Raw genomic sequence first — 9060 nt, 5'->3', positions numbered from 1 at the left:
TATATATACATATATACTACGGGCTTCTTTCAGTTTCCGTCTACCAAATCCACTCACAAGGCTTTGGTCGGCCCGAAGCTATAGCAGAAGACACTTGCCCAAGGTGCCACGCAGTGGGACTGAACCCGGAGCCATGTGGTTGGTAAGCAAGCTACTTACCACGCAGCCACTCCTGCGTCTATAATAAAAATATTTTAGTAAGAAGATCTTGAGTTGGCAGAGGAATGAAATTTCGCCAAAAGAAATGTTCATATGTTCATGTTGGTTAGTTGAGCGCAAAACACCTGTTTCCAAAACCCAACATTTTTGCTTCGATGGCCTTTCTGTCTTCCCTGTTTCATACAAGTACTACCTACAAAAATATAATATACCATACGAATGTGTTGTGAATAAAGATAGAGAAATCAAAGGAGATACCAAATTGTAAAAACATATGAGAGTTTTTACAGCGAGACAGTATTCTGCAATGCATTTGTATTATCAGTACTGATATCAACAACTGTCTATAGATCAGATGCGTTTTAATACTTATGGGCCACATTTCTATAGGGGAGATCCGTCCAGAAGTATTAGAACCCACATAATTTTGACGTCAACTGGAATCTTCGACAGAAATAAAGAAGGGCTCTGTTTCATATTTAAAGAGGCGAATGTTGAAAAGATCGGTTCAGACAGTGTCTGAATGTGATTCAGTGTCAACCAGATATCTGTTAAACAATAATACATCAATAAATTGCGTAAACGTGAAGAGAAAAACATCCTACAGGATGGTAGCGAGCTCCTCAAAAAGAATTCGCTTTTGGTGATCCTCCATGTGAACCCCACCAAAATAGACAAGCGTGCCAAAACCAAGAGCCAGATGTTATGTATGGGTATATCTCCCGTACACTCGAGGATGATGCTAACTTTAAATGAAGTTTAACCTGTTTTGAACTCTTAACCAATCCATGATGTTACATTATGGACATTGGTTATGCTTTTGCAATTCAAGAGCAAGAGATATTTAGAAAATTCCCCAATAAAAAAACGGCAGAACTTTTATGCCTTCGAGTTGCGACCGACAATGTTGATAATGTTACTTTTCTATAGAGGATACTACACACGTGATCGGCAGTTACTCAGATGTTATAATTAAGTTGCTACATTTTAATGCGGTAAGATTTTGCTACTACATCAATAAGCAATGTCATCTGCAAGAAAGACTATACAGAATGCATCTATTATTTAATAAATACGAATTAATACAACGAATATTGGTGGAATATCTCTATGTTAACTTCTGCCAAGCCACATACATAACAGATCTTGTTTGAGATGGAAAAGAAAACCTACATAGAGTCGTTGATGTTTAAGCTGCCTTGAAAATATGTAAATTTCTTTCAAAATAAGTGAGAAAGAGAACTGCTACTCAATTTCGCTTCAGCTTTTATGATTCTTAATAGAAACATATAGCTACATATTATTAGAAATATAAGAGAAAAACCACTGTCTCGAAAGAGCAGCGCCGGTTAAATTGATCCCAGGAGTTGATTGGTGTGTTTGTAATCGACTCTGGAGGGATGACAGAAAGATTCGACCTCAGTGTGGTTCAAACTTAGAGCATAACAGCATGCAACTGAATACTACGAAGCATGTTTGTGAAGCACTCTTTTTATTTTGCCATTATCTACATTTTAGCAGACCTTTAAGACTAGATGTAAGAATTATAAAAGTTAACAAAACCACACCATTCCTCAGCTCTCCAAATAATGTGGTCTAAAACAATGGAAAAGTACATGAAATGCTCAAGGATTAAGAACCTCTAGCTCTAAGGTTATTTCATTATACTCTCCCCACCAAACAACGAAGTACGATTATCTTCTTGTTCTCTTTCTGTTTCGTTTACTTGTTGGTTCTGAGGAAGACGCTGTGCCAGGACCTTTTCAGGCATTCTGAGACGACGGATGAGACGGATACCATTATAATGTCCCATCTAAACAGTCGTATCTCAACACCTGCTAGTAAAGCCTGGGCATAGAGAATATTCCAGAGGACAGATATTCTTAAAAGGCAAGTCTGGTGTGGTGTTTATGACCCATGATAACAGTAACCAAGCTGATCTTTAGTGAAAGACCGCCCAACTCTTACTCGAGGCACTGTGAGTGTCATTTATTCCTGCAAAATTAGTGTATGCTATGAGGGAGATTTGGAAGCTATTTCTAACAGGTCGAGTTACCGCGCACAGGCTTCTTCGTTTATCTCGTATCCTTTTTTTTTATTACTAATCGTCTTAGGGTCATAGATATTAGTTTCCTTTTTATTGACTGAATAATTTCAACACTTCAAAAGGTTTGTGTACAACGGCAAAACATTTGCTTTTAACAATATTTTGGTCTTTCTCAACCAAAATATATATGTAACCTATAAATTTGTTGATGTAATATCTTAAGCGCCTTCACTCTCACTCACTCCCTATCCCTCTCTCCCTCTCTCCCTCTCACTCACTCACTCACTCCCCTCCCCCTCCCCCTCTCTCCCTCTCTCCCTCTCTCTCTCCCTCTCTCCCTCTCTCCCTCTCTCCCCCTCTCTCTCCCCCTCTCTCTCCCCCTCTCTCTCCCCCTCTCTCTCCCCCTCTCTCTCCCCCTCTCTCTCCCCCTCTCCCCCCTCTCTCTCCCCCTCCCCCTCTCTCCCCCCTCTCTCTCTTCAAACACACGAGTGAGTGTGGTGTGGTATGTGTGTATGTACTTACCTAATTACTCTTTTGTCAGAAGATGTAGAACTTAAAAAAAAAAAAAACATGTGGTTTTTATTTCAAAGACAGAGGGGGATTTTGTTGCCGCTGGTTTTGGCTGCTAAATTGAGCGGTGCAGAGCGACTTCGTACAAGCTCTCTTGCAGACTCATTTGGTCCTGATATTAAAAGCGGTAGGAAGTTTGTTGATGGAGATGAAGAACATTTTTGATACTAAATTGAGCCGATCGAGTGACTACACAGAAGCTCCCTTGCTGCTTCATGTTGTCGTTGTGCGGTTGGTTCAGTGAAAATAACGAGATTTATGGCTGCATGTTCTTTCCTTTGTTTATTTGACTGTGTATAACTAATAAACATTGCGAGCGCCGTAGAACGGTGGTAAGGTTACGGCTAAGAGATTCAGTGACATGGGATCGATTTCCGTGAGTGGAAATATTTCCCTATACTTACACGTACTATCCGTTTCCTCAATCTTTGGCCGTTTGTCAGTTGCCAAGGGAATGGATTCTGTTCGGTTGAGTTCTAGTGGAGATTATACAAAGACTGCAAATCTTTCGATATTTAACCAGTGATATATTAAGAATTAAGGGGCGTTTTCATTTCTTACATAAACGTTATTGCAATCATTCACTCACACTATTACACACATACACATATATATACAACACATTGAAGTAGCAGTGATATACTATGTCTGAACAAGGACGGATTCCTTTGACCATAGCCCTACTCGACCAGTTTATGAACCTAAGCAACAAAAACATCGACAACAAGGCTATATTACAACTGCCTTGTCTTAATTATTTAATGTTTCTTATTATTGAAAGGAAACGTTTTCTTTTTAATTCAAAATATGTCTTAACTTTTTAGCATCATCTCGAGCAGCTTCCTTCCTGCGTTGTTGATTAGTTATCCTTAGTATAGACCAACTTCAAGAAGCTCACCGATTCATAGTATACAAAAATACAAAATTATACAGCATATACAGATCTGGTAAGGTCAAAACTCACGACTATCTGAATAAAATAAGTAAGAAGACGCGATTGGCACGCGCAGTCTCTGTCATTATATATTATCATCGTAATGTTGTCGTCATTGTGTTCGAAATGTGGGTATATAGGAGAATGTTACGAGTCTCTTACAAGGATCATTAGACAAATGAGTGTGTGTTACAAGTAGGTGAAAGACGACAACTCTTGAACATTGTGAAAAAACAAAAGCTCATCTATCATTGACATCATTCGGGAAAGCAGATGTATGGAAGACATCATAGAAGGAAGAATAGAGGGCAATAAATCAAGAGGCAAGCAAAGAACGCAATGAATGGACAATATCAAGAGCCGGTTGCACAAGAATGGCAAAGCAGCTGGAAAAGTCGTGCTTAATCGTAAAGACTTTCATTGTGGTGTCATCAATGCGTCACAGGCGTACGATGAATGACGACGACAAAAACATTGTCATTGATGTCATAATCGCCATCAACATTAAGACTCATTGCAATTGTTTCTGAGTTAAGTGAACACCTTCTGCGCCCTTAGGAGTTTAATATGAATTCATTATGGTTTGAAAATGACTCCAGTAACATATTACGCGAACTCACGAAGTTCACATTCATATCATGCACAAGTCGCTCGCCACAATCTGTATTGAATAGTCGTGGAAGTATTAATGGTCATGATAATGATGATGCTGGTTTATACACGAACTTTGTGGAGAAGACTGCAGACAGTAGGCGGGAGGAATTTGTACTTCAGTTCAATTGCTTTTTCCTTTGATTCATAAGAACCGTTGGGCTGTTTTTCCTATAGTTTAGTTGCAGGTTGGATGAATGATAACATGTTTCTTCATTGTTCACTTTCACCAAAAACCGTATTCACCTTTCTCAAAGAAACGAACGAGACTAAAAGAGAGAGAGAAAAGACAACAGGATATTAGAAGAGCAATAAAGGATATTGATGGAACAACGAGTGGGGAGTGGGTAAGTAACATTATTAGTCGACAGAGATTATATTTGACCCTGACATCACAATCATTCGTTGATGTATATCAGCATTTCGACACATATGACATTTGACATCAGGAATTTTAACGTTTCCATTTCTTGTCGTCGTTGTAGTGAAAGTGATCATTCGTATATTTTTGCTCTTATTGCTTTCAATTGTTTAGCTTCTTTTTTATTGTTGTTATTGTTGTAGCCGTTATATTATTATTTTTCATTTTGTAACTGCTCTTATTGCATTCGTTTTCATTACCATAGTAGGTTTTGCAATAACTGGATCACTGTTGTATTTTTTCTTAATATTTTTTTTATATCTAAGACAGCGAGCTGACAAGATACTTAGCGGCATTTCGTCCGTCTTTATATTCAAAGTTCAAATACTGCCGGGGTTGATTTTGCCTGTTATCCTTTTGGGGTCGATAAAATGAGTACCAGTTGAGTATTGGGGTCAATGTAATCAACTTACACCCTCACCCGAAATTACTGGCCTTGTGCTAAAATTTAAAACCAACATTCTATATGTTACTTTTATTCTGTTGTCATCATATTTGCTTTTATTTTTGGTATGGTTCAGCGATATGTAAGTCCAAACCGAGCTGATCCAAGATCAAGGGTCTTCATGCTGTTACCATTCTGTCTTTCTGACGATCATAAGTTTATATTCTCCAATGTATCCTTCCTTTGTAAAGACAGTCGTGTGTCATTCGATGGAGATTTTAACTGCTAGTTATAAAAAAGTACTGTGATCAACAGGATAGATAAAAATATTTAAATACCTTTGCTAAGCGGTACCAACATAGCGGTAGTCCGCTGCCAAAAACAAGCAAAAGAGAAAAAGTGTAAACATGAATCTATATTAATAGCTCACTACCTTTTTATCATCTTATTATTCTACTACACACACTAAAATATTTGCATAAATACAGATTCACACATACAAACATGCACACACAAACACGTATACACACGTACATACAACCACACAGACGACATACATAAAAACACTGATATATATTTACATTTTTATATGTTATCATGTAAGTATGTTATTACATATGTATGTTATCATATATGTTTGTTATCATATTGTATGTCGTCATATATGTATGTATGTTACCAGTTCGTTAGCTCCTTTACAGTACTATACTTTACTATATCCACTACTCTATCAAAACACACGCATACACTCATATACACACACAAACACACATACACACACATATACACACACACACAGACGCATGCAAGTGCACGCGCAGATGTATATTTACTTATACATACATGAAAACATGTAAATGAATACCAAACGTTTCATTGCGCAGACGAGAATCAGTAAATTCGATGGTAAGTAAATTTGTATAGTGTAAGCACCTCAACCTCCTGTATCCCCCTCAACTATTATGCGACCTGAACACAAACGCCATCCCCATCAACCGACATTCTCTCCCTCCACCCTCTCAGCATTTGCTTGAGATATTTTTCCTTTTCTCTTCATTACGAATCTTTTATATATATTTTGATTGTTCGTCTTCGTTATCATAGTTTTTTTGCTTTTGCTACCGCTACTGTTGTTGATATCGTTGTTGTTCCCTTGAAATGTGTGTGATTTTACGTATATATGCATACATAGATACACATACATACATACATACATACATACATACATACATACATACATATAATTACACACACACACACATATTTCTTCTGTGGCACCTTCCTCATCGCCACCATTACCTCCATCAGTACTACTGCACAACACCTCTCTTTCTGTCTTTCGTTCTTTCATTCTTTCTTTCTTTCTTTCTTTCTTCCTTTCTTTCTTTTTTTCTTTCTTTCTTTCTTTCTTTCTTTCTTTCTTTCTTTCTTTCTATGTCTATCTGTCTGTCTGTCTCTCTTTCTCTTTCTCTGAAGATTCTATGTCTGAAGAAGTTGTATTAGTCACAGGATGAAGGCATTTAACTATAGATCAATTCAATGGAAGTGGTCTGGAGCTTACCATCATACTACTATCAACAACACAAATATGATCATAAAAATCACAATAGTTATAATATTAAACTGAAACTAAGATATTCAAACATTATTAATCGGGTGAGGAAGAAAGTAAGAACAAAACAGAAACAGAGAGCATCAAATATTTTTTATTGACTTGGTCTGAAGGAAGAAGTTATGTCCATGGTCTTCAAAGAGTCACGTCAATGGCTACAAGGCGGAAGTTCCAGGGAGTACACACTCTGAAAAGGAAGCAATAGGAGCAAGAGTTAGTGCAAGTTTAGGTGTTGTGGACACAATTTTACTGATGAGAGAAGGAGTCATGAGTAGGCTATGTATACTTTAGCGGAGATGACAGGAAGCCACCCCGATTCAAAAATCAGAAGCTATTATAGTAACTTTGGTAGAAGCACAAAGCGAGGACAGACTGGCTGTGGGACAGAGTTTTAAGTGGGTTGGTGAGTAACTTCACCAATCACACTAATCAGTGGAGTAGCTTTTCTTTATTTGTGATCCAGGATGCATGCGTGTATAGTCGCAGCACCATATTAAACTGCAGCCAGAAATCACTCAGATCCCACCACACCGTCTTTGGAAAACGGAAGAAAGAAAAGAAAAAGGCAGATAAAATAACGTTTTCTTAGAGATATTGTATCTGTGGTCATAAAACGAAATAGTCATAGCTACGATAGTAGTTGAATAATATTCTTAAGGCCGCATTTTTCTCACACGCAGCAACTTCCAGAGCTTGTTGCTAATTGAGTTCTTAACCAAATTGAAAACTGTTAACATTTTTGAAAAGGGCTGGTCCCTAGTTACAATTTGGCATAGATAATTGAGATTTGATTGAGTAGAAGAAAATTTACATTAAAATTTGTAGCAACGTTATAAGGAGAGTAAGTTACACCACCAATCAAGTTTAGATCTAAATAACTTCTTTATTTTAAAAGCAAAATATATTTATCTTAGCTTCAATGATAGAAGAAAGCATGAAGAATTTTATAGTTTTGGTCCCAAGCAACAAAAATTTATATTAAAAAAACTGTGAGGTAAAATATCACGAAAAAATATAAGGCAAAAACTTGGATTTAAGTATAATCAACTTTTTTATTTTAAAACCAAACTATATTTTAATTAAGCTTAAATGATAGAGCTCAATTCGAGGAATTTTACGGCATCAATCTCATGCAATGAAATTTTGAAAGAAAAAAAGTTATGAGTGTTTGTTTCTCAAATTTGAGGGTGGAAATATAGTTCTATATTTTTTTTACGAATACAGTTCTGTAAGGGGACTTTTAATATGTGTTACCGGCGTCATTGAGATAAGGAAAAAACTATCAACGACACCGGCAATTGACACATTTGACACATTATTAATTAGCATAATAGCATAACCTGGAAAAAACATGGATTACATGGAAAAATGCGAGTGAGAGAAATAATATTCTTAAGATTATAAACCTGGAAAATTACAGGACAAGTTATAACATCTAGTAAAGTACAGAACAAAAACATTTTTACTTAAAATATTGCAGTTAAGGATAAAACTTGAATATTAAACATTATTTGATTTTAATTTACAACATTATAATTAAAAGGGTATCATCATTTTGTTAAAATATTGACACACTAGAATACTTAAAAACGAGAACCAGAAGTACTAATATATCTAACGTTATATGCAAACTAAAATAGTATATATGGTTGGCGAATTCATTATGTAAAAAATAGGTATTGGGTCACGACTAAATATGTGAGGACTTGGCAATAACTTAGCCAAAAACTCAAGGAAATTTTACTGTGAATTTGTTATTATAGGTAGATTTTACTGTAATATATAACTCATTTTTGTATTAGTCTATTTATTGTACTAACTAATTATGCACTACTATTATTTTATATAGCCTATTTTCAAATTTATGAATGAATTTTTTTTAAATGCAAAAAATATTTTGAGTTATTTTTATATTTTTAATAGAAGTATTAACAAGCAGAAGTAATAGCTTGTAATAAAATTTTTAGTTTTAATGAAAGCAAATATTTTCTAAATCTAAAATTTTTATTTGAAATTTTATCCTTAGCTGCAATATTTTAAGTAGAAATTTTCTTGTTCCGTACTTTACCAGATATAATAACTTGTCCTCAACTTTTCCAAGTGTAATAACTTATCCTGTAATTTTCCAGGTTTACAATCTTAAGAATGTTATTTCTCTTGCTCGCATTTTTCCATGTAATAGATATGTTTGCTCACAGAAGAGATGTCGCTACATTACAGGAGCTAATTTAACGACCCCAAAAGAATGAATGGAAATGACGACCCGCCAGTTTATATCATA

General features: G+C 35.8%; 1 long non-coding RNA gene across 3 annotated transcripts in view; it reads left to right on the top strand.

Moving 5' to 3' along the window:
- The first annotated feature begins 3603 nt into the window (after positions 1 to 3603).
- LOC106870195 (uncharacterized) overlaps positions 3604 to 9060 on the top strand; it is a 90931-nt gene continuing 85474 nt past the window's right edge. The window contains exon 1 of one of the 3 annotated variants that reach the window (XR_016241491.1): positions 3604 to 4708. This is a non-coding gene — a long non-coding RNA (uncharacterized LOC106870195). The remainder of the gene's footprint in view (positions 4709 to 9060) is intronic. The other 2 variants (XR_016241492.1, XR_016241490.1) reach the window with 2 other exon arrangements.

This window comes from Octopus bimaculoides, chromosome 4 (assembly GCF_046866305.1).
Source record: "Octopus bimaculoides isolate indiv1 chromosome 4, ASM4686630v1, whole genome shotgun sequence".
In the NCBI taxonomy this organism is placed as follows: domain Eukaryota; kingdom Metazoa; phylum Mollusca; class Cephalopoda; order Octopoda; family Octopodidae; genus Octopus; species Octopus bimaculoides.
Note: the sequence above shows the minus strand (reverse complement) of the source record. Positions and strands in the feature narration are given on the sequence as shown.